At 33.9% G+C, this 27,867-nt stretch overlaps 1 long non-coding RNA gene across 3 annotated transcripts; it reads right to left on the bottom strand.

Annotated features, from left to right (window-relative positions):
* Positions 1-1,117: 1,117 nt before the first annotated feature.
* LOC104905828 (uncharacterized) lies at positions 1,118-7,044 on the bottom strand. 3 transcript variants are annotated; one of them, XR_007275375.1, is made up of 4 exons: positions 6,112-7,044; positions 4,680-4,738; positions 3,049-3,163; positions 1,118-1,406 (listed from the first exon to the last, which is right to left on the bottom strand). It is a non-coding gene; the product is annotated as an uncharacterized LOC104905828 (long non-coding RNA). The 3 variants fall into 3 exon arrangements; XR_791806.4 differs by lacking the exon at positions 4,680-4,738 and having other exon boundaries at positions 6,112-6,985; XR_007275373.1 differs by lacking the exons at positions 4,680-4,738; positions 6,112-7,044 and having other exon boundaries at positions 3,049-4,672.
* Positions 7,045-27,867: the final 20,823 nt, after the last annotated feature.

Genomic DNA, 27,867 nt, shown 5'->3' with positions numbered 1-27,867 from the left:
TGTAAAGGTAGCTAATGCATATCCGTAACAACCATACAATTTCCTATCATAACTCATATCAGAGTGGGGTGAAATTATATTTATCATTAATTGAATCATATCAGAACATCTTTAATCATATATATTATGTTCTAACTTATTTTGAACATTTATAATAAGATAAAAAATGTAACTATTACAAAAGTATAAATAAATATAATAAATGATCGCATAAATAATATTACTACATTACTTTATTCACTTTATTCCAATATTAAGCCGTAAACGGAATAAGGAGTTGGTATGTTAAGTCGTGAAATACATGACTATGAGATTCACTTTATATATGTTATATATGTATGGATTATTTAACTAGACTAATACAAAAATATTCAACCAACATTCAATGGTCTTATTTTATCAAATGCTTATAAATAACCCTTTGTATGTTTTTTTTTCATTTATTACAATTCTTCTATATCAATTTAAAAGTGACTACTACCGAATGAACGAGTTTGGATGTCACTATTATCGAAATAAAAAGTTTAAATGTGACTATTATCGAATGAACGAGTTAAGATGTGACTATTATCGATTGAACGAGTTTAAATTTCACTATTCTCGATTGAACTTAACGAGTTTAAATGTGACTATTATCAAATGAACGAGTTTAGATGTGATTATTATCGAATGAACGATTTTATATTTCACTATTATCGATTGAATTGAGCGTGTTTAAATGTGACTATTATCGATTGAACTGAGCGTGTTTAAATACCAATAAATTCATAGTTGATAAAAACTTATAGTATGTTATATAATGATTATAGTTCTTAACACTATAGTTTATAAATCCTTAACTACAAATCGTGAATGATACTTGATACGTTATTATCATATGAGCACAGACACACTATAGTTGTAAATTAAAATACCAACACACGGTTATTCTTTAGTGCATCTTAAGTTTTTTTTTTTTATCGAATACGAGTTTACGATAACTTTTGTAACTTAAAAATGAACTTTGAATATAGTAAACATGTTATTGCATACAATTAATTAGAGATTATTAGTTATGTGGTATTTTCATATCAGTTGGCATGTGAATCATGTCCTATATTTGATTAATCATATCAAATGTTTGATGAATCATATCATAACATAAAATACGCAAAGATATATTCAATATTGTCTGATCATTGACAATTTACAAAAACGAGTACTTCATTGTACCAAAAGAACTTTGATCACCAAAAAATATTAACTTCCAACCTAAAATCCATTCACCAAAAGAAAAGTTCACTGGCAGTTGCATAATTAATTCCAAAACCAAGTTGCACTTGCAAGTGAGATCCAGTACCAAAAACTTGTCATTCCTGCAATCGTAATTGTTCTTCATGTAATTGACTTTGCTCTTCTTCATGTACCTATGGAATCATAAAAAAATTATAACCTCCAAAAATAACATCACTAGTGGAAAAATACAAGAAGGGTTGCGCTAAAGAGGCCCTTAGGGCTGCGTATTCTAACAGCAAGCGTTTCCATATCAGCCCTTCACTTTAAAGGTAGGGCTGCGGATTTTAGACGCAAGGAAACGCAGCTCTTCATGTTCAAAAGGGCTGCGTTTTTTTCCTAAAAACGCAGCCCTTCTACAAGTGAATGGCTGCGTTTTTGGGCCTCAAACGCAGCCCTTTTGACCAAAAAAAATAAAAAAAAATTATTTAGAAACCGAGATGGTTGAGTATGTATACAACTATGATTTTTGAAAGATGATATTGATTTTTTTTGCCATTACTAACAAGTAACATTATTTAAGAATGTTTGAGCTTGGTTTAAGATAAAAACGGCAGCACCAACAACAACAACATGGAAACTAACGGAAATCTTAGTGCTGAAATGAAAGAAAAAAACGAACGGAAATTGAAAAAAAATAAAAACAGAAATTAACAAAATTGAACAAAAAATGAGAAAAATAACCCTAAAATTATAGATCTGAAAATGAACAAATCTAAAATTAACGAAAATGAAAAAAATAACCCTAAAAAATAAACTAATCTGAAAATGAACAAAAAATGAAAAAAACCCTAAAATTATAGATCTGAAGTTGTTGCTGTCGTGCTTGTTGTTGCTGTGTTGCTTAAGCAGAGTTCGACCAACATTTTATCAGTGAAGGAATGACGGACGAGGAACGACGAGGAACAACAGAGAACGACGACGGAGAAGGAACGCCCACGAATGGAGAAGGAACGACGAGACATAATGAAGGTGAGAGAGAAACGAGATGGGGTGAGAGAGAAGCAAGCAGGTTTTTTTGTGAGGAGATGAAGAAGAGGAGATGAAATGGGATGAGAGAGAGAGGGGTTTCAACTTTCAACAGCGACATAATAGAATTGGAGGGAGTTTAGCGGGCTAGGGCAAATAAATAAAGAATTTAAGGCCCAATAGGGCTGCGCTTGACTAAAAAATGCAACCCTTCTTACAGTTAGAAGGGCTGCGTTTTTTAGTCAAGCGCAACCCTTTATCTACAGGGTTGCGCTTTTCTTTAAAAACGCAGTCCTTCTGTAAAAAAGGGTTGCGTTTTATTTAAAACCGCAGCCCTACAATAAAGAAGGCATGCGTTTTGAAGAATACGCAGCCCTTCCAGCGCAACCCTTCCTTTCTTTTCCCCTCGTTCATGTAACTCCGCAACCCATCCACCCAATTCACCAGGTGCCCCTCCCCTTCCCCCACACACACAAACACCCATCTCTAGATTTTGAGCAATTCATCATTAGTTCCATAAACAAATCAATATAACATAAAACCAACCATCAGCATTAGACACAAATTTGATTTAATAAGAAAAATTGAATTCATTAAATTGACAATTTCCACACCCAACATATAAACATCAACTTCCAAAAAAAAAAAATCAAGCATATGGGCAACTATAAATAATCAAAGGATTGATTTTTATCACTCAATCCTTGACAAAATAAGGAAATTAAACACTTTTTTCAATCACTCACACCAACATAAAAAGATTACTTCTAAATAAAATAAAACAGGAGTTAAGAGAGAGAAAGATACCCAACAACAAGGCGACAACCATCTTCATAACGTTGCTGATGACGACCACTGCGTGCTACCAATTCAGACATTTTTTCTTTTTTATCACAATCTCCAACAAAAACTCATCACCCATCTTTTTAAACCAAAAATTAGAAAGAAAAACTTCTCATCAAATCAAAAAAATCAATGAATGAATCGGTTTCAAGAAAAACTCAGAAATACCCATGAATTACTTTTGCCTACATTTTGATTCTGAATGCAAAAAATCATTTTTCATTGTATAATAATATAAAATTCATCTCCAACATATCCCATAACTTCCTCAAACACCAAAGATGAAAATGAAGACTCAATTACTCGACGATTTAAACACATAACTATCTAATAATTTAACCTATCTGCAAACATCAACATTACCCTAATTTCTGCAATATTCATAATTATTTTTAATTTGTTTTACAATTTCAACAGCAGAATTTCAACCCAAACCCTTCTAAAACTTCCACCAAATGGACGCCAATTCACCAAATTCACCGAAAACGCAATAATTACGAGAATTAAAGGAGAATGAGGGAGAATTTGATAGATAATTAAGGGAGAACGAGGATGCATGGATTTGATAGAGAATTAAGGGAGAATGAGGGAGAAAGGAGGAGGAGAGATGGAGAGTAAGGTTTTTTTAACAAACAAATTTCGGGTTTCTGGTTTGCAATTTTTACCCATTTCAATTTTGTGCATGAAATTACGCTTTTACCCCCGGTATGGGCAACTACCTCCCCATACCGGGTATGGGCGTATCACGACTCAATGATAACATCTAATAACCCTAGATCAAACATTGTCACATATATGTTATGATTTTTCTGAGTTTTTAGGAACAATTGAAACTGCCACTAACATATACTCCTCCGTTTCATTTTAACCATCATTTGTAATTTATACGCAGATGAAAATGTAGTCATGTGGGATCTTGTTAGATTCATCATAACATGTATTTTATTAATATGTACTTTTTGTAATTTTTACAAATACAAAACTTAAGATATATGTCCTCAAAGTTTTACATTGACATGCGTGAAAAGATAAGTGTGTAGATTAAAATGAAACAGAAGGAGTATCTCATTAGGAACCAAATTTTTCTTTTCACTCTTAGTCTCATATTTACAAGTGACACATAAGACAATAAGGGACATATTAGAAGACATCAATGACTTGTTCCTAATCTGTTTAAGTCTATGTTAGGAACATGGAGTGCTTGTGAATGATACCATGATTTACAAAGTTTATATGATACCCTTCTAATTAATTTAAACTGAATGGGCATAAATCCAAAACTAAAATAAAAATAGTCTAGTTATTGCATATATCGAAATATCCATGTGCTTGGTTAATCCTAGTGCCAGATAATTCAAGGCATATTTTAACAATTATGAAGGTTAAAGAGAATATATAGAGATTTAGATTAACTATAATGACACAATTTTACTCTTCCCTGTTTTACTATGTGTCCGAATAGGTAATATAGAATTTTCAAACAATGGTATGACTTCTTATCTCCCACATGGAAGACCAAGGTTCAAATCTTGGTGGAACCAAAATTTCAATATTGTTGGGGGGTTGGGGGAGGGGGGATTTGGGGCTTGTTGGACCTCTGGGTGAGTGGCCTTGTGCAGGACAGCCTAGAGGAAATTCATATTACCACGGGTTCCTGAAAGGGGAAAAAAGGGTACATAATGTATATATATTATATCAGATTAAAGTATTACATTATTAGTTATTACATAAGCATATTTGTGTTATTCATCTACTTCCTCTGTTTCAAAATATAAGGCACGCACGATTTTTGAGGTCGAACTTTGACCGATAATTACTCTAAATTTACGTGGATAAAAAATTTAAAAAATTAATGTTATTGTAGTATTTTTCATGTCTAATCCAACGGTATAATTTTTATTTATCATATATAAGAGATATTTGTGGTTAAAGCAAATTTTCGTGAAATGTGAATGCCTTATATTTTGAAACGGATTGAGTATAAATTTGTGCATTGCACATATTTTAAAAAACTAGTAAGAAATAAAACAGGAAAAACTCTATGCATTGGATTTAAGGAGAATTTTGAAGGTCTTAATGACTCTCTTTGATTCAAAACCCTAAATCGAAACTTCGTGCAAGAAAATTAAATTGGATAATATGAATAAACATTATATGATGATGGGATTTACAACAAAATCTTTGTTTTATAAGTGTGATGGTATCATATTGTTATAGAATTATTGCAATGATTTAGATGTTAAATTTTAGATTATATGAAAATGGGCCTGGGTAATCCAATAAGGAGGAGAGTTTAGCCCACTTACAAGCTAAGAGGTTTCATCCTAAAAACAATTGGTGATAGGAGGAGTAACTCATAATCCTATAAAGTGGTTTATTCTCTGCTCTTTCTCCAATGTGGGACACTCACAAGTGGGCCTTTCATGAGTTTCAACATTAGATGAGATTTGATCCTAAGTCTTGATTACTATCTTGAACGAGGCTTTGCGTTTAGATGGCATCCTAAAAATAAAAACAAACTTGATAGCAATATTTGCAACTGTTTGATGACATACTTAATTGGATAAGAGATGGAACGAAAAGTGAACGGATCCCAATTCGAAACTCTTTCCTTTGCGTTAAATTTCTATATTAATGCCCAAGTTCCATATTCCCATTTCATATATTTGACAGCATCATGATTATCCATTGAGAATTAAGCAAGTTAATTACTCCCTCCGTGTCAAATTAGTTGCTACATTTTGACCGAAGGCACTATTTACGTCATAATTTTGACTATCTTTTACTTCATGTTGGATCTTGTTTGATTCGTCCCAATTTGTATTTTCCAAATATATAATTTTCATAATTTTTTAATATATAACTTAAGATATTGATGTTTGAAGTTGTATCTCGTAAACTGTAAAAAAACAAATGTAGCAACTAATTTGGGACGGATGGAATATATCAGACAAGCTAGCTTGTTTAGTATACCCAGCTAAAAATTGCACAGTAGATTTTAATTTGTAAACTCAAAGAAATTCTAACCTTTTTTACTTTGAGCGTCTAGCATGGTACACTTGAGCAAGAACTTTTCACCATAAACAAGCTTAATGAAGGAATATGTCATCAGCGAAATGTGGATGATCGTCCCAAGAAGGTTTTTCAGTGGTCGCAGCTAAGGTTTGCAGCAGCAAGAAACGGCATATATCTACATACAGCATCTTGCTCATCAGTGCTGTATTCTGTGCTGCAAATCCTTGCTGTGACCATCGAAAAGTCTTTCTGTTGTACTAATGATAAGCTATATGTTTCTCATATCCCACAATTCTTCACTTCTACATCAATTAATTTTTTAGACAAATTGTCAAAAGAAAAACCTTTTAAATATTTAATTTTGTGAGAAAAAAAACCTTTTAAAGTATTATTTGCAAAACAAAATCACAAATTTAATTTTTCTTGCAAGATGAAACATATTCCTATTTTCCGGTGTGGTTTTTGAGATGCATAGGATGGTGCTACAGTTAATGGAAATAGGGGGTTAAAGAAAGATAGAAGGGTGAGCGTCGAAATTGAGAAAAAGCATACCGGAAAGTGAAAATAGGTTTCTTCTTGTAAGAAAAATTAAGTTTGTGGTTTCTCTTTGCAAAGAATACTTTATAAGTTTTTTTTTTTCGCAAATTGAACCTTTGAAAGTTTTTTTTTTGGACAAATTTTCCTAATTTTTTGGTTGGAATGACTAGGTTGGACGTTGGAGTAGAAAGTAGCTGGATGTTTATGGCTTCTTTGGTTAATAGCACTACTGTCAGTGTATAAAGATTAGGAGAGGAGCTTAATATTTATAGACAACCTTCCACTCTCTCCCCCACCCCTCCAATTAGGAATGCTAGCTCACCAACGGTTAGAGTTCACTTTGTAGGCTAGCATATTTTATCACTACTAACTACAAATTCTTTTGGTATTGCCGAATTAATAATTGTAATACCAATTAAACACTTTTTGGTACCAATTAATCATGTACAGTGATACAACTATATAGGTTTTTGATCCATTGAAACTTCCAGATGTACTATGAAATACTTAGAAATTCTTTCTTGGATAGTAATTAAGGCTCCTTTGGTAGGGCGTAAAATATTTTCAGTGTAAAATGATTTTCATGGAAACAATTTACAATGAAAAACACAATTCCAAAATTAGTTTTTCGTTGTTTGGTTCCATGTAAGAAAATTGATGAAATGAAAGGGAAAATAATGAGGTAGTGAGAAGAGTGTATAAGAGAGATAAGGAAAACAGTTTTCTCTTCATTTTGAGGGGAAAATAGTTTCTATCATTGGGAGTGTAATTCTACCCCAAGTGAAAATAGTTTTACATTCTTTTGCCAACCAAACAATGTAAAACTGAAAATAGAGGAAAATAATTTTCCGGAAAAATGTTTTACACCATACCAAACGGAGCCTAAGTGCTAGAAATCATTCTATTATGCATTGAAGCCTTCTCTCACTCCAATTCCTGATTAAAAGTTCTTCTAAGGACCGCTATTAGGTTGTTCTAACCAACCAAAGAAAGTTGTGCTACTATTTACTAATCACGATCTCGAAAAATATGGACACGCAAGTAATTTTAAGATTTTTCGAGGCTTAACTATAATATTCTATTTACAATGTAACAAAGTATAATAGAGAATTCACATGTAATTTGTGAAGAAGTTGTAATTCAAACTCATGGCAATCAAACATCATCTCTAAATATATATTTTTTTTCTCAAATTGTTATTAATATTGATAGTAACTAAATTATAAATACTGAGAGGTATTTAGTAACTAAATTATACTCCATCCGTCCCATAATATAATGACCACTTCTTTCTTTTCATGGAAATCAATGAAATCTTATTTGACCACTTCTTTCTTTTCCAGAATCTTCGACAACACCTCCTCCTCTATTCAGCAATTGCAAGATTTAATCCTTATAAGAATGAGTTGGTGGATAAAAGGGTGGGGAGACCCTTTTCCTTATTCAGCTCAAGAAATTGTGAGTAACCCTGAGTGTTTGGCATGGGCCGAAAACCGCAACCTGCTGCCCAAAATGCAAAATCACAAAAACCCGATAATGTGGAGCCCCCCTCCCATCCATGCTATGAAATGGAATGTTGATGCTTCTTTTCACCCCTCATGTCATCATGCTGCTATTGGTGGTGTTCTCAGAGATCACTTAGGAAGATTTGTCTGTGTTTTCTCATCTCCTATCCCTCTCATGGAGATAAACATGGCTGAAGTTCACGCAATTCATCGTGCCCTAAAGCTCACGCTGGGGTGCAGCAGATTTGAGCCTTCTCATTTGATAATTGAATCGGACTCCATAAATGCTGTTAGGTGGTGCATGGAGGGCAAAGCTGGGCCATGGAACCTCAACTTTACTCTAAACTTCATAAAAAACGCATTAAGGTCCTCACCAAATCTCTCAATATCCATCATCCATAAGAAGCGGGAATCGAACGTTATTGCAGACGCCTTTGCCAAGCAAGGCCTACGAAGAAGTGATGAGTTTGTAGCTTGGCTATAATGATTTTGTTGTTTGATTATAATTCATAGTGTGTTAACTTTTGATTGATTCAATTAGTAGGAGGCTCTATGTATCCTGCTAGCTTGCAGGCTCGTATTGTAATACTTCCTTATTGAATACAATACAAACTTATCAAAAAAAAATCAAGGAGATTGGATGGAATAGTAGAATTCTAAAAAAAATCAATCAAGTACTTTTGTCTTGAAACTACTTCGTTAATTTTCTTTTTCCTTCAAAAAAAATCAAAAAGTAATAAAGTTTTCTTGAAATGGTGCAAAACAATAAATAGGAGCACACATTTTTAACGATAGTAGGAATACTTTGGAAAATTTGGGTAAAATTGAGGATAATATAGTTATGCGCAAAATACGCTTATTAAAATAATTTAATTTCAAAAAGATCCTCATAATTTCAACTCCTGAATCTTTAACACATTGAACTCCTCCACACATTTAAACTATGCAACATGAATGTTCAGTTATTATTTTTTGTTAAAAAGAAAAAAAAACAATGTAACTATTTTCCAATAAAAATGAATTTTTTTATTCAAATAAAATAAGATTTCATTTTACCTTAATTCTCGTGTAATAACATAATAAAGACTTATATTATAGGACGGAGGGCGTAATTAAAAATGAAGTAGGCACAATATATTGGGACACTCAAAATGAAATGTAAGCATTATGTTATAGAACGGAAAGAGTAGGATTAGTACAGACTACAGAGTACAGACAGGTTTAGTGGGGGTTAATTTCGTCATACAAACATTTTTAGACATTGTGGATTCCCAAATCCCAACCCCACCAAAGAAATAAAATCCAGTCGGTGCATATTGGATTTTATGGGAATACTCACTTTCCCCTCTAATCTGCACCCTCCCGTCAAATATTGGGCCAAGGCCAATTAAACTTGTGCTTGTTTGACTTGGGCCTATAGAGGCAAGTCAGGCAAGCGACTAAGGTATCCTTGGTTTATTGTTCTGTGCATAGAGGTGCAACATGTAATTAGCATAATTTAGAATTCTCTTTAGTGTCACTCCTACGGAAATGGGAAAAAAATAGTAAAATCAGAATTCAGAAGTACTAGTGCATCCATTCGAAACATACAATCAGTCCATTCTTCTTTTTTTTTTTTTTTACGCCAAACCAAAAGTGAAGAAAAGATATGACTCACATCATGGAAGTAAAAGTTGTCTAAAAGTGAAAAGACTCAAGCAATAAAGTGAGTATAATTGTACCTTATCCTGTTAGATGATGCTGTTGAATGTTGATGCCACAAGCCAGCAACGGTTTGAACCTTGTAATTTCTCATTTGACTTGAGTTCAATTGAAATCCCAATTTGGAGCTATTTATCGGTTGTGTTTTCTTCAACTTTGTTCTCCCAAACTTATTTTCAGTTCAGTTTAGTTCAGTTCAGTTGCAATCAGTTTAGTTATAATTCAGTTCAGTTCAATTTATTTTATCTCAAAAGCAATCATTTCAAGTCGGGTCAATTCAGCTCAGTTGAGTTCCTAATTTATTTATTACCATTACTGTTAGTTATAATTACATTCAGTTTAGTTTAGTTCAATGCAGTTGCAATTAGTTAAGCTCAATTCAGTTCAATTCAGTTGCATTGAATTTAGTTCAGTTCATTTCATTTCAATTCATTTAAGTTGTTTTATGCCCAAGAGAACAGACCTTCATGTCAGAAAACCTGAATTTTTTGAACTAAATTTATTAGACTTGATTGACCCTTATTGAAAGTTTTGAACTTATTTTTGAGTGTTATATTAAACCTGAAAAATCTGATCAGATCTAATCTGAACTTATTAGACCTAAAATTTATTTAATTTAGATGAAGAGAACACGCCTATAATCGGAGCTATAGATGTGATTGGAAATTGCTAGTTTGAATGGAATGCAAAAATTCAAAATAATGATTTTTTTGGCCTAAGGACTTTAATTTCTAAAATTGGGCCTATGTACATGTGTAAGAATTAATCTTACAAGGACATACGTTAGCCCATAAGCCTTATCAAATAAACAAAAAGGACGTAAAGATATAACATTGATTTATCATGACTCTTAAAGTAGATCATCTTAAGTAGCCGGCCAAATGATATTAGTTTCTTATTTTCAAAAGGAAGATCCGACAAAATAGATGAACAATAATAATAACAAAGCCTAATATAAATATCCTAAGAGAACTAACAACTCAAAGGGATAAATTTGACAATTCGACATTTTATCGATTCGTTGTCCCTATATAACTTTTCACGAGTGAATTCGTCGTTCCATAACATTGAGAAGAAAATTCTTATAGCGACTCTGCAGATGGAAAATAGATAATTCATAACCTTTATAGAACCATATAAGAAACTAGGTAAACCACTAAATAAGAAATCATGTAAAGCACTATTATTCCTACTCTATAAAATTAGAGTTATTGAAACTCCTAAAAAAAAAGAAAATAATATAGCAATAGATGAGACAAACAACTGTTATAAAGAAAGACAAATATAAATTTATTATTGAATACTGAAAAATAAATATAAAATTGGAGCTTACCATCATCAAAGTTAGGGTTTTTTAGAGAGAAAAAGAGAGAAAGAGGTGACGGTTTTTCATATAGAATCTAAGAGGAGCACAATGAACTTTTCTTTATTTAAATAAAAAAAATGAAACAAATGGGGTACAACTAATGAAAAAGAATGGAGGGAATTAATCGAACATGTTATATTTCAATTAATAACATTAAATGTGTGTACAATTTTTCATGATAAAATGAGAATATGAGAGTAGTTATTTTATTTGTAATGAGGATATATTTCGAAAAAAAGATGTTTTTAAATAAGAACAAACACTATATACTAAACTACCCAAAATAAAAATCAAACATTATATTTTAAGATAGGAAATTATATAATTTCAATTCAATGAGAAAATCAATAGAAAAACATGGCTTATCATTTGTGGATCTACAAAAAAGTTGCATTCAAGATCTAGATTCAATCATTGTATGGCACATATATCCTTTGCACACATCTCCATGCATAATTATTATATAGTTAGTAATTACATAATTTATAATGGCAAAAGCCAAAAAAAAAAAAAATATTACACGTTCTTTCCTCAACATCTCAATCTTTTCAAAACATTAGGATAATATTTCCAACAAGATCTATAATGAAAGGAAATTGCATAAGCGCATTACATATGAAATGATACTTTCTAATGTATGTGCTCCATGTTATTGACTTAGTATACCTACATGTATATAATAATGTTACAACTTCAAATTTGAATACTCGATTTGATTCTCTCCTATCAAATAATTTGATCTCCAACGTGTAAAGATGTCAAATTTGGTTATGGCTTAGCTGGTATCAATGACTTTTAGTTCAAAACATTTATATTATTGTCACTAGGTTAGATATAAAATTGCCCATTAACTATTGCTTGTTGATGTACGACGTAGGTTGTGACGCAAAAGCACCGTTATTATATTAAAAAAGAAAGAAAGAAAGAAAAGGAAGATGCCAACCAAGCCACAACCAAATTTGACATCTATACACGTTGGAGATCAAATCACTTGATAGAAGAAATAAACCAAGTATAAAAATTGGATGCTATAACATTATTAAACACATATAGGAACACCAAAGCCAACGAAATGGAAGCACAACAAATCAAAGAAAGTATACCATTTAGCTGTTGTATGCTGATGCATTCTTTACATTGAATCCGTACTAAATTTTACTACTCCATCCGTTTCATAAAGTGTCTATTTCATTTTTGGTGGGTTAAACTTAAAAATCTTTTTTTTTATTAAAATTGATACTCCTGTATTTTTTATTGTTATTCCTATTTTTTCTTTACATGAGGTCAGTTGCATATATTCAGTAACATTATCTTGAGATTTGCATATAAATAATTACAAAATTTTAATATTATAAATTTATATGTCGAGACAAATGTAATCAAATACACATGATTATGTTTTACTACATACATATTGATCAAAACTTACTATCAAAGTTTTCTCTTTTCAAATGCAATATTCCAAGTAGGAACATCGGTAAATATTCACTAAACCACAGTTACTATTTAATTTTTCTATTTGGGATATTCCATTATTTGAGAAGAGATAAACTTTGACCATGATTGCTAATCAATATATATATGCAACAAAATATAATGATATGGGTTCAATTTAGATTCGTCACAACGTGTAGTTTCACAATATTAATTTTTTATAGTTTTTTTATGATGCAAATCTTAAGATATTAATGCTTAAATATGTAACTTGAAAACTATGCAAAAAGCAAACAGGAGCAACATTAAAGAAGAGAGGGAGTAATAACAAGTCCTACAATATCTACTCCTTCGGCACGTAAAATTATGTCATATATCATTTTACTCTCACGTCAATGCTCATTTTCTTACACCCTGTTTAATAAATTGTTTATAGATTTTTTATGATGTAAATCTCAAGATATTAATGCTTAAATATGTGACTTGAAAACTGTGCAAAAAGCAAACATGAACAACATTAAAGAACGGAACTTCTATTCATCGCCTTAAAATTACTTAAACTCGCCCAAAAAAAAGTTGAAATTACATCTCTAACCTTTTCCTTCTTTTTCCCTAAACCACCACCACATCCACCACCATCAGCCACCTCACTCTGCCACCACCCACCTCCTGCCACCACCACCTCCACCACCATTAGCCACCTCACTCCACCACCATCCACCTCCTTCCACCACCACCCCATTGCCACAGCCACCCACCATCCACCTGGAAGGAGTCAAAAATTTTTTAGGGTGATGGGCGAACGTGTGGCCAGGTTGTTTGCTCCATGGAGCGAACGTCTGACCTGGACGTTCGCTCCATGGAGGTAACATCCATGGGGCGAACGTGTGGCCAGGAAGTTCACTGACCTGGACGTTCGCTCCATGGAGATAACGTCCATGGGGCGAACGTGTGGCCAGGAAGTTCACTCCATGGGGTGAACGTGTGGCCAAGAAGTTCGCTCCATGGGGCGAACATGTGGCCAGGAAGTTCGCTCCATGGAGTGAACGTCTGGCCAGACGTTCACTCTATGGAGCGAACTTCCTGGCCAGACGTTCGCCCATTGCACTAAAAAAAATTCCACTGTTTTCAGGTGGGTGGTGGAGGAGGTGGCAGGTGGTAGTGGGAAGTAGGTGATGGCGGGTGGTTACAGCCTTACAGGGGGGTGGCACGTGGTGGTGGGTGGTGTGTAAAAAAGGAAGGGTAAAATAGTCTATAAAAATGAATTTGGGGCGATTTGAAGTACTTTTGGAACGACGTTTAATAATTCCCTTAAAGAAGAGAGAGAGTAATAACAAGTCCTACAATTTCTACTCCTTCGGCACGTAAAATTATGTCATATATATCATTTTACTCTCTCGTCAATGCTCATTTTCTTACACCATGTTCAATAAATGGGGATAAACAACAGTAATAATAATAAATTTTGTTACGAAAACCGCATGTCACTAATATTCAAGGTAAAGACAAATTAATCCGCAAAATATATATTCATAAATTTGTATTACCATTCAATACCACCATATCTTCTAAAGTGGTAATAAATTGTAGTAAATTTGTATTACCATTCAATACCACCATATCTTCTAAAGTGATAAATAAATTGTAATGAAATCGTATAAAGAAAAGAGATATTCTGGAGGGTGGACATATACTTTACCTTACACAATGACATAAGACTTGTATAACAAAATTACACTAAAAATATTACTAACATTGTAACACTGCTGTTTGTTAGTACTTACTAAACAAACCCTTTAGTATAAAAATCTCCTAATCCCTAAACATCTATCTAGTATATAAATCTCCTAATCCCTAAATATCTTTTTTAATAATTTTTGTAAGCTAAAAAGGATAAGATGGACATGCGTGAAACGAAAAAATGGAGTAAAATTGTTTTCCTTCAAAATTTGGAGGAAAATGTTTACGAAAGAGATGGAAAACTCTTTTTCGCCTTTTCTTTTGGAATCTCTTGTCCAACCAAATAACAAAAAATGAACAAAAAAAACATTTTCTTGAAAAATATTTTTCTCCAAAATAAACAGAACCCAAGAGTAGGTGCAGAAGAATACTATTTCCTACCACCTTAATAGAAATCAAAGTGCAAAAAGTGGAATGTCACAAAAATAATATAAGTGTAGGATGTAGAGACTCGAGAGTATTAATTTAGTGTAAAATCACTTAATCAATGAATTTAATCCAAAACTCAAAAACATCACTTGTTTGAAAACAAAGGCGGCAATGTATGATAATTACCCACTATACGTAAACGTTGAATAAGTACCATCTGCGAAAATCACAAGAACCAAAAATAATCTAGAGTTTGAATTTCAATGCAAAATAGAATGAATTTAAACACAGAATTTATAGTAGCAGTTGAAGACAAAAAGGAAGGTTGAGAGAGTTAGGATGTCGTCAAAGTGACATGGGAACCTTAATAAAGATGGTGTATCCGTCCGTAACGATGTTGCCATATTGTGGTGAATCTGTGGCCATTTTGTTTACTATATCACATTTATTATTGCAATTTTATGTAAACTTGGCACCTTTTCAAAGCATCCTAGAAAAGAAACACTGACATGTTTCAAAGGCTGAGTGCATATTTACTAAAAAGTTGTCAAATCTCAGCGGACGGACATATTCATCTGTACTAGATATGACAACTTTTTAGTAAGATGGAGTTAGGGCATCAATTAGCTTTGTAAATACGAGTAGGTGGTATCTGTGGTGGGAATTATCTATCTCAAATTGAACTGGTTTGGGCCCATTTCTTGGATCAGTCCATGTTCGGTAAAAATACTAAAATATCCTTATTTCTAGATCATAAATATCTGACCAGTTGGAGTTGACCTAAATACCTTACTTTATTGAAATTAACTCCACTATAAATAGTGGTTGTCCCATCAGTCAAAAAGGTACTCAATTCTCACCTAACAAGCTAGAGCATCTCTCTCTACAATTACTGCTTTCTTTCTCTACCTCAATTACTTACTTGAGCGTCGAAGGGATGTTCCCAGAAAAACCATCGGGGTAGTTTTTCAGTGTGCTTTGCAAGTTCACCGGCGTTAAGAACCATCGAAGCTCTCGTACCGTCTCGACATTCAGTTGAAATCCCCTTCATCATTACTTAAAGTTTCTTGAGAGAAATAGTTTGACACCGTCTGTGGGGAAACAACAATCTGAAGCCACAATCGAGAGCTGAAACGCCACCGATCCGCCGAAACTGTAAAGCTCCACAGCCAGAACGTAATCCACCTTCCCATCGCACACCTACTATTGAAACACTGGACCTAAACGAGGACGAGAGCCCTACACCTCCGCCTGAGCATGGGCCTCAGCCCCAGCCAACTCGACTTTCTCATCCACACCCTCCTCTACCTGCTGAACTAGTTGAACTAAAACATTAAACGTAACTGAAGGGCCATGTTGGCCACTCTTCAAAGAGGGGGACAACCCCAACTCCAGCCTCAACCTGAGGTGGAAGTGAGGGAAGGAGCGTCTCGGATGCAAAGATCAAATGTCGCTAGATCGAATGTCGCTGGACCCCCTCAGCCCTGGGCATGGAAGCATGGGAAATAGAGAGAGCAAAGACCCCCTCAGCCCTGGACATGGAAGCATGAGCAACCGAGAGAGCAAAGACCCCCTCAGCCAGCTCAAAGACCCCCTCAGCCAGCCCATAGACCTCATCGGTCAGAACAAAGACCGCCTCGAACAGACCGTGGGCAAAGGGACGCCCGTCAGACAATCGGAGAACGGACTAGGTAAGGGACAGATTGACACCTGGGAAATCCTAAATAGAAAGGAAGCGTCAAGGGTGGCCCCATCAAGACACGAGCGTGAGCTTGGTCATCCCCACTCTCGCCGAGAACGAGAGAGATCCCCTTCTCGATCGCCAGGTGTCGGGAGGATGAGTGGGGACCCCCAGATGGTCAAAAGAGGTGTCCTGAACTTCATGACCCCCTTCAGCAAAGAAATCATGGACACTCCTAACCCAGGCAAAGTAAATGTGCCTCTCATCGAGCAATATGCAGGTTCGACGAACCCGGCTGACCATATGGTCTTATACAAGGCATAAATGAGTGTGCAAACGGGTTCGAAGCTGCGTGGTGTCGCTATTTCCCAACAACGCTCAAAGGATTGGCGCTTAGCTTGTTCTCGGAATTATCTCCTGGGATTATCACTAACTTCTTAGTGTTGGAGGCACTCTTCCTTCCACACTTCATTGCGGAGAAGAGACACAAGAAGACTAGCATCCATCTGATGTCAGTCAGGCAAGAGAACAATGAGAGTCTAAGCGATTACATCAAGAGGTTCATCGAAGAATCACTAAGGGTGTCATACCTCCAAGACGGAGTAACATTCACCGCGCGTATGTACGGGCTCTTTTCGGGTAAGTGCCGTTGGTCCTTGGCAGAGAATGAAGTTACTACGTTCACGGAAGCTATGACTCGAGCACAAAAGTTCATACAAGCCTCAGACATTTGTAAGCCGAGCAACGACAACTCGAGGAAGAGGAAGGAGGACAAGAGTCTTGCGGATCACTGCAATGGCCGAGATAAAACGAAGGCTCCTCGATCCAACCCTCAGCTAATCGGCCTTCCACTTATATCAACTTTTTTAACATTGTATGAAAATCAACCCGTGCATATATAATAAAAATACCCTTAATAACTTTGGAGTTGGTCTGATAAGAAACCTCCAACTTTTAGTTTACAATAGGCAATGACTCAAACTCAATAATAAAAAGATAACAGACCACCTTTCAGACTATAGTGACTATTTTAATGTATTTCTTCACGAGTATAATCCATCCAATAATCACATTCTTCAATCGACTTAATGACTAGTTTAATACATGTAATGACTAGTTTAATCCATTCGGTAGAACTCTCGAGTTTTTCTAAATTCGGTAGGAAGGAGAAGAGAACAAATGACTAGATTGATGCGAGATTTGTAGGGATTATGTTGGGTTAGAGTGAAACGAAATAGGTTTGTTAGGAGAATGTAGTCATCTAGACTTCAGCTTGTCTAATTATATGTTAACATTATACCACCAATTCTAATTGTTTTTAATAACTTCATGAATTATTCCTCAAACTATTATCCACTTTAGTCATTTGATTAGGATCGAGTAGAATTTACACTTCTCATCAAGAAGACTTTAAAATTATTGCTAATTCTTACGTGCTTCATGGAGCACCTACAACTATGTGTATCCAAAGACATTTATTTGAATGTTTGTCACATATTTTACTCAAAAGAGCAATACGTAAAATGTCAAGTATAAAATGTAAAAAATATGTGAAAGAAAGCATTTAGTTCCAGGTGCTCTCAAGAGCATTATAAATCGTTAGCAAAATTATTGATAAATATATGCAATACTGGTTAGATTAAAAACCAAAAATGTACCGTACATTACATATCATTGATTATTCTAAAAAATAATCACAATTATAACTAATTTACTAATAATAATCCTTGCTATTTATGAATTCATAAGATTTCCATCTACATGAAGCACCTTTCTAAAATATCTACACTAATATTTTGGACCGCGCGATGCCTCAAGTCACTTACAATAATGAAATACTTCCTCCGTTTTTATAGATGGTACATAGAGAAAGTGGGATATTTTTTATAAAAAGAGAGAAAGAAAGTGGGGACCACCACTTTTTGAATAAAAGAATATTTGTTAAGGAAAAAGTATGGGTATTTTAAAGGAGAAAGTTGGGGACCAACAATTTTGAGTAGTATTTTAAAATTTTGTGGTGAAAAGGGATCCATTTATGATATGCATCATCTATTATGACATTTTCATTTAAGGGAAATGTAGTATCTATATAAAACCAGAGGAAGTATGTTATTATTCTTAAATTTCATGATTTATTTTTCCACTTTTCGTATTTTTTATCAATTAATAAATTAAAAAATTTACGTCATGACGTGATAAGTAAAAAAATTTGAAAGGTTTAAGTTTGAAAATAATAGCTTAAAAGGAATTATGGTAAGAGAATATGACATCAATAGTCTCTTGTTAGTTGCGTAATAAGAGTGTTAGCAATAGTCGAAAAAACATCAAACGACATAAACTAACTGATTCGATTTAGGAAAAACTAGATTAGTTAAAGTCAACTAATCCGGTTTTACACATGTCATGATCAGTTTATCCAGTTGCTTGCCGAAATTTAATAACCGAAAATGTGAATTTTTAAACTAATCCGTTCCATATATGGAACTGGATCAGTTGAGCTTCAATTGGTAAATAAGACGCGGCCCACGAAACAAACTCAGCCTATAACTCATTTCCCTCCCACGCTTCTCTTATTCTCCCCATTCTAAACCATCGCTTTCTCATCTCCCCCCTCTCTTACTCTCTCATATCCCATCCTCCCACGTAAACCCTAACCCACCGCCGACGAGATTTCCTCCTTTCTCTCTCACTCATCTTCTTCCCTCCTCTGTCTCTCTCTCATTCTTCTATCTCCTCTCTTCACAAAATCACCCAGTAGTCCCTCTCTCCTCCTCCCTCCTCGGCGACAAAGCAACCTCCTCTATTGAATTGTTCGTACATTCGTCGATCTTCACCTCGTCGTTCATCACCGAAGACAAACAAAGCCTGATCTTCACCCCGTCGTTCATCACCTTATCGATCTTCTCTCAGCCCCTTAGCTTTCGCCAGCACTTCTCCTCTTATCCCTTGGCGTTCATCTCGCCAGCATTTCTTTCTAATTAGAGTGAAATGATTGATATTCATTTAATTTCTCTAATTTTCTCGTTTGCATTTTTGTTCGATTTAATTTTTGGTTGATTTTCGTTGCTACTCTAGCAGATCCAGTCCATTTTCGGATCAAGTAAGCCCATTTTGACTAGATTGGTTAGGATTTTCCACTAGTGAGAGATGTATATATTTGTTTAAGTCTTTTTAGTCAAATATATTAATTTATTAAAGACTTTATCATATCTAAAGTTATCGTGTATTGATGGTTAAGCTTCTACATTTTATTTCAAAGGTCATATGTTCGAGACCTTGGTTAATTTTTATTAAAAGAGCATTTATTCTATAGTTCATTATTTACTTCCTTACCTTGATATGCTTACCAGAAATTCGACACTTCTTCCCTCCAAAATAAATATGACACTTCTTATTTCTTACTTGAGGTGTTGAATTTGTTATTTCTGGTTACCAATTCATTTTGTCAAGATAACCTTATAATAGTTAGTACTAGTTGTATATGCACGTCATGCGTGAGTTAATCTCAATATGACTTTTCTATTATATATTCCATCTGTATTATATATATGATTACACTTACAATATGAAAGATTAATATTTCAATAAATTTAGATATATTAATTTGGTAATGTAAAAAATTAACAAAGGTTGTGAGTGATTTTTCATAATAATTTTTTGTAAATGAATTCTAACAAAAAGAACAGACAAAATGAGTTCGTTTGACTTAATTAAAGAGTATGAAAGGTATTGAGTGTTCCAGTCTTTTTAGGTGGACGTCATTTATACCATCTTCTCTTAGTATTAAAAAAAAGGTCAAGGTATTTTCACCAATTACTTTCTTGATTGAAATATTTGATGTATATATGTCATTTTAACTTCTTTAGAATGACAAGTTGAAATAAGAACGACTCTTCAATTATTTTCTTTTGCAATTCTTTTCATTCCGTTAGATTGAGGGTAATTTAGTAAATTCTGAGGGGAACCATCTTCTTCCTCCTTTCCTTTATACAATTGAGATTATTTAACTGTTTATCAAAAGATGTAGCAATGTAACTTATATGCTTGTCAATGCGTGATTTTAATCATCAACGTCTTTAATTTTATATTAGTTTAAATTATTTAAAGATGATATTTTTTTAATTATGCATCAAGACAAATACCATAACATCTTACATGCTTAGTTTTGTTGTATGTATTAGTCGAAATATTTCCTACCAAATTTGATACATGAAAAGTGAAAAAGTACTTTCAAAATTGTAGTTCCTTTAAGAAATAAGGGAAGTATAACATAATTCGTTGTTAGAATTACTATGAGAAGATTTTTCATAATTCAGTTATTCCCTTCATTTTATGAGAGGGTCCTTTCTATATGGAGCAGATTTCTGAATGGTTTCTCTACTTGCTAAGTATGATATAAATTGTTTTTTTGCTAGGGCCTTTTTGAATATATCTGCAAGTTGCACGGTCATACGAAAATAGGACAGAGCAATAAGATATTCAATAATAACATCACGAATAAAGTGGCAATCGGCCTTAATATCATTCGTTTGTTAATGAAATACTAGATTTTTTGCAAAATGTAGAGCAAAATTGACTGTCACAAAATAAACGAATAGAAACACGATGATGTACAACCTAACTCAACAAAAGCACCTTTAACCATTTCAACTCACAAGTGATAGCCACCATGGAGCTATATTCGGATTCAGTCGAAGAGCATGAGACTATAGCTTGCTTCTTGATCTTCCATGCAATGGGAGAAGCACGTAAAAAGACAAGCCAACCTATAAGAGAGGGGCAAGTAATAGGACAAACAGCCCAATTAGAATCACATCAGCCCGCTAGAGTTAAGTCACTATCAGCGTGCATGAGAATGCCGTGCACTAGTAGAATAAATGCTATTTGATGCGGTTAAAAAGTGGCCTATTGCTGCGGTTTTCGGCGCGCAGCAATTAAGGGGGCAGCAATAGGTATTAATTATATTGCTGCGGTTTTTTGGTAAAACCGCAGCAATATTTGTATTCTATATCAGAATAAAAAAGGATATTGCTGCGGTTCCTAAGGAAAACCGCAACAATATGTTATATTTAAAAATTAAAAATATGCATATTGCTGCGGTTGTTGCCTAAAAACCGCAGCAATACTACTGGTACAACAATTTTTTTTTTTTTTTTGTATTTTACTATCAAATTTGAGATATTAAAACTTGACAATTAATCAATTCACTATCCAAGATGACATCTCATAATCAAGAGTCGATAACTTATCATCAAATAAATAACTAAAAGATGAAAAGAAAGAATATGAAATAACAAAAAAATTCTAAATCGGTGAAATTACCAGAAAATTAAACAAAACAGAAATAAAAGAGACATTAAAAAAAACTACAAAAAAAAAAGATCTGGCGAGAATGAAATTACACGAAACAAAATTCATATCTAAAAAACAAAAAAAAAAAACGAAAAAAAGACAAAAAAAATACATAATTCAAATTGCAAAATACAAAATCTCAACCAAAATGACAAAAAAATGACAAAAAATTGAAGATCTGGATACAGAATTTCGTGACAAAAAATCCAAATTACACTAAAAGATGGTTGCTGATGGTCGGTGACGGTTCGCGTAGCTTCGTCCGAAGGTTGACGGAAGGCGGTGATGGTTCGCGTAGCTTCGTCGCTTGGTTGACGAAGGTTCCGTTCGCTTGGTGATGGTTCGCGTAGCTTCGTCCGAAGGTTGACGGAAGGCGGTGGGCCGACGAATAAGAACGGTTAAACAACACCACTGAAATTCAGATTGACGAACAATATGGATCGAACGGCTTCATCACGTCGCTCTGTTCGAAGGTGGATGACGAAGATCGCTCCGTTCACGCGTGCTGATGTGCTTGAGAGAGATGTGCTCCGTTCACGCGTGAAGATCGCCGGTGATTGCGTTGAGTGAGATGAGAGGTTGAGAGAGAACGTGCCGCGGGTAGACGTTGAGAGAGATGAGAGAGGTTAAGGTTGAGAGAATGAAAGAAACGTCTGGTGAGAATTGAGAGAATGAGAGGGGAAAAAACCCTAACGCGCCTTTTATATATTTTTTTTATAATATTGCTGCGGTTTTTACCAAGAACCACAGCAATATATTAAAATATTATTTTTTAATATATTGCTGCGGTTCTTGACAAAAACCGCAGCAATATATTTGGTTAAATAGTCAATTTTTTTTCAAAAAAAGTTTCGGTAGATACTACATTACTGCGGTTTTAAGAAGGAACCGCAACAATATCTTTATTTCATATTTTATATTTATTTTTACGTGATATATTGCTGTGTATGGGTAAAACCGCAGCAATATCACCGCAGCAAATAACATTTATTCTACTAGTGGTGGCCTAGGGTGCAATTCAAATTTTGAATAATGTTGAAAGCAGTTTTCCAAGGATTAATACGAGGAGCCTACATTAACTAAGATAAAATGTGCACTAAGTAGGCCAAATCAGGTTGAGTGACTGCAAAATAAGTGAGACGACCAACGAGATGTTGGTAAGGCTTATGATCGTCGAGAAAGACATCTGTAGCAAAACCAAGTTTGTGATTTTACTCAATTGGAAATCCAACGGGCTTAGAACCCAATAAACCAATTTGTGAAATAATATCCAAGGTGTATTTTGTTGAAAAAGAAACAAACCAGAGGAGCTGTGTGCAAACTCGATGCCAAGAAAGTACTTAAATCCTTCATTTTGAAGCACTCACAAAGGTAGGCTTCAAAACCCTGCAGAGCAATAGAATCATTCCTAGCAACAATAAGATCATCCACATACACCAATACATTAATTTTAACAGATACTTTGGTGAAGGTAAATAAAGAATAATCAGAGTAAGGCTGAAGGAAAACATACACTTTGAAAGTGGTGACAATATTGTTGTGCAAACCAATACCCTAGGGATTGTTTAAGACCATAAAGAGATTTACAGAGGTGACAAACTAGGTTAGGCCGAGATGCTTCAAATCCAAGAGGAAGCTTAAGGCACACCTCTTCCTCCAAATCACCATGTAAGAAGGCATTGTGCACATCCATTTGATTAAGTTCGCAATTTTTAGCAGCAGCAATAGCAAGAAAGGCACAAACAATGACCATGTTAGCAACGGGGGAAAATATTTCTGTGTAATCTATGCCTTCGAATTGAAGATTGCCAAGAACCACCAATTTAGATTTTAACGATCTAGATTACCTGCAGAATAAGAAAAAATTGCGATAAACCCACTCATTAGCAAGAGCACGCTTGCCAGGAGGGAGAGGCTCCATGGTCCAAGTACATGTAAAATATTTCATCATTTATATTTCCTCCAACCTACATCTTGCATAGCCTCTTCAAAAGATTTTATGTATAGTTTACACTTGTTGTCTTTTGTATATATGTGAAATTGTTCAAAATATTATATACGTAAAATTGTTCGAAAAATTTTATTTTTAAAATTATGTATATACTTTGGTGTGAAAATATTTGTAATACCCCGTATTTTTAGTATTTATTTAAATAAATAAATATATATTTTATATTTATTTTCTAAAATAAATATTTTAAGCAAAGGATATTTTAGTATATTTATTGGTTTTAAATTATTTTGGCGGAATATGGCGCCAAAATTGGATTTGTTAAACTTTTGGTTTAAATCCTAGTCAAAATTATAAAAAACCAAAAAAAAAAAAAAAAAAAAAAAATTTTTTTTAGGCCATTATTTTTACGGGATTGTGAAGTAAATGGGGGAGTTTTGTTTTCCAAATTTATGATGAAGGTTACAAATCTTGGTTTAATCTCCTAATTTATGGTGAAGGTTACAAACTCTTTAATTTTGAAAATTAAGTACTATCTATTCTACTCCTATAAATACCCCACACCTTTAACCATCTTTTCCACACAAAAACTTTGAAGAATCTATAATTTCTTACTTCAAAGTTCTTCTTTCTTTTCCTATGTATTCTAGTTTTATATTTCTTATTCAAGTTTCAATTTTCTTTGTTTAAGAAAAATATTTTCATATTTCTTACTCAAAAATATTATGCTCATGATAATCATTCATGTTTAAATTCATGATTAAGTTCATGTGGTAGATTGCTTGTTGGTTGGCTATGAGAAAGCTCAAGTATAAGAATAAGTGAAGATACTAGTATTAGTTTGTGCAAGATCAAGGTACGTTATGTAGCTAGATCTTTTAAAAGTGGTTTATATGATAAAGTTGTTTATTGATTTTATTGGTTGGATTGGTTTAGAAATTTGGTTTAAAATGGTTACAATGTTTTATTATTCACTCTTGAAAGTGAAAAGAAGGAATGATTTATCAATCATTTTATATAGAAGTTTGTTATCCTTTTTGGAAAATTAAATTATTTTTACAAGGAAAGTTGATTGGTTTTTATGAACTTTGAATGTTCAAAAAGTTGTTTATGAGGAAAGGAGGTTTATTCATGACTTACAAGTCATATTATTATTATTTCCGCTTGATTAATATCAAGAGATTCAAAGTCCACTTGTTGGCAATTATAGTTACCCCTTGATATAGCTCCGTGATGGGATGACTAGCTTGGGGGTGTGCACACTTAGCAAAATAGAAGGGGGATAAAAGAGAGAATTGTTTTCAGGATTATTTTTAATCCAAGTTGTTTGGAAAGAGTTTTTCTTAAAAGTTATTCTTGAATTATTATTCAAGTGTTTGGAAAGAGTTTGTTCTTAAAAGGTTTTCTTGAATTATTATTCAAGTTTTGGAAAGAGTTTATTCTTGAATTATTATTAAGTGTTTGAAAATAGTTATTCTTAAAGAGTTATTCTTGAATTATGGTGATGGAGTTTTCGAAAGAAAAATTGTTATGAACTAACAAATGTGTTACTTATCTAGTACATTTCGTACTCAGTTTTATACTGACGCGTATTTTCTTTTTCCTATTTGGCTTTGCCCTGTTTACCTTTTTGGTAAGCAGATTTGCAGGTGAATTTTGGATGTGCATGGGAGCATACTAGGAAGGGATCTTCACCTAGATTAGAGTGTTTCATTTATTTTGAGTATTGAGACAATTTTCTTTTATTAATAAAGAAGTATTATTATTTTTGGTTAAAGTCTTCCGCTGCAAGTTATTTTGGTTAGTTAGTAGTTGGTTGCCGAAAGCGTGTTAGTCACGTGGCGGTAATACTCCTAAATTACTCAAATATTATTTATTAAATTATTTATTTAAAAGTGAGTAATTTGGGGGTGTTACAAAGTGGTATCAGTTTTTCAGGTCTTGAAAAAAAGTTGAATATTAAAATTGATGGGTAGACATAAGATGGGCATATAGAGTTTCGCATTCGCATTCTAAATTGTTTTTGTTAAGTTTAATTTTTTTTTTTCTTTTTGACGATATTGTATAGATGCATCTTGCTAGTACCATAAAAAGGTTATATATATATTATTATTTTTATTTTGAAAGATGAAGGGTGTAGATATGTTGGGGTGACAAGCTCTGTCTAGGATTAGGAAGGCTCTCCCCGACGCTGTGGGTAACTTCCTTACCTGGGAGCTATAATCACCTTGGCTATTCTATATCTTGAAATCAAGTACACTTTAAAATTTTTGAAATAAATATTTTAAGCCATAGTGGTGCATCTAGTACAAATCTTAAACTATATATATTTAGTTATCATATATTAGTATTACTTTTATGATGATGTACTTGTAATATTTCAATTCTTTTTGCTTTTATATGATCGTTGTTGGAAGTTAAGGAAAAAGTTTATGTTATTCCCTATGTATGGGATAAGCAAGAAGTCATGCTGCATTGGCGAGCAAATAGTAGTACTATGTGTATTTTTTTTACCTTTCGAAAATACTCAGGCCAGTCTGATTATATGGCCATTGATGAGTTGGAGAATGTTATTTAGACAGACTACGTACCAGAGTTTAAAGTTTTCAGATCGTAGACATATATAGTTTTGTTTTGGTCATGAAACGTTCTAGTTGTCTTAAGAATATCAAATATTCTAGTAGTTGTTATAAATAAGGCTTCATATTTGGCCGTGATATATGAAATATGTGATTGCTATGTTTTGAACTAGTTATACCGCATGGTTATTTATTAATTTTTTTGGTAGTTACACAACTATTCTATGAATGTTAGTTGAGATTTATCCTCAGACACCCTTATATCTAGTAGAATGGCAGAAAGAAGGAGAAGGAGTATAAGTTCATGGTTAGAAGGCTAGCAAAGATAATGAAAACATCACTCAAGTGATAGCTAATCAAGCAACAAGCAGAGTGAGACGATAGTTTTGGTGAGGTCTTTAAGAGGGTAGCAGCTGTCAAACCTCCGACTTACCATGGGAAAGAGGACCCATCTAGTTTAGAAAACTGGATCTGAAATTTGATAAGCTTTTTGATGTCATAGTGTGCCCTGAAAACCTTAGAGTTAATAATGTTGTTTATTATTTGAGAGATGAGGCAGACCTATGTGGAAACAAAGGAAAGATGATCTTTTAGAGGATCCGACTTTAGGTGGAACGAGTTTAAAGATGCCATGAGGACTAAATTTTATCCTCCGTACTTAAGGAAGCAAAAGGCTATGGAGTTCACCAATTAGAGGATGGGGACTATGTCTGTTATAGCAAATTTTTAGAGTTAATGAGGTTTGCACCTGAGATAGTACCATCTGAGACTTTGAAGGCCCAAAGGTTTGAGCAAGGGTTAACCTTAACTCTCCAAAGTAAGTTGGGAGGAGTAACTTTTGAGACTCTTGATGAAATTTATGGTAGAGCTGCTCACTTATAGGGAAAAGAGGAAGTATAACAACAATGGGAACCAACAAATTGAAGATAAGAAGCCTAAGCCTAATGGTGGATTTCACAAAACTGAAAAGACAATAGGTATCCTAGTCGGAAGCCTAATGGGAGCCAAGGGAATGGGAAGAAAGTGAGCAACCTTTTTCTGCAAAAGGTGTGATAAGAACTACCCTGGAAAAGATTGTCAAGGCAACTTGGTGACATGCCATTATTGTCAGAAATTGGGGCACCGTGAGTATGAGTGCTTTAGAAAAGCTGGTGGAGAACCTGCAGTCAAACCTGACCCGAGTAGTAAGGCCCTCAGAATGATCAACAGAGTTAGCTTCTTCCAGGCTGGTGTTAAACCAGGGATGGGAATCAGTCTAAAGGCAGAGTTTTCGTCATGAACCGCCTGAGGCTCAGAATGTTTCTGAGGTAGTAGTTGGAACCTTTTTCATTAATTCCTTGTCTGTCAAAGTGTTATTTGATTCAGGCGCATCTCATTCATTTTTTCTAGCACTTTAGTAGAAAAGCTCCAGTTAAGCAGTCCATGTCTATTTCATTAAATTGCATTGCCATCAGGAGAATGTTTAATTGTACTAGGTTGCATAGTCAAGTACCTTTAGTGATAGTTGGGGTAACTTTCCATCCGACTTAGTTGAGTTTGCTTGTCAGACCTCG

The sequence above is a fragment of the Beta vulgaris genome, chromosome 1 (assembly GCF_026745355.1).
Source record: "Beta vulgaris subsp. vulgaris cultivar EL10 chromosome 1, EL10.2, whole genome shotgun sequence".
NCBI classification, from domain to species: Eukaryota; Viridiplantae; Streptophyta; class Magnoliopsida; order Caryophyllales; family Amaranthaceae; genus Beta; species Beta vulgaris.
This window is presented reverse-complemented; position numbering and strand designations above follow the sequence as displayed.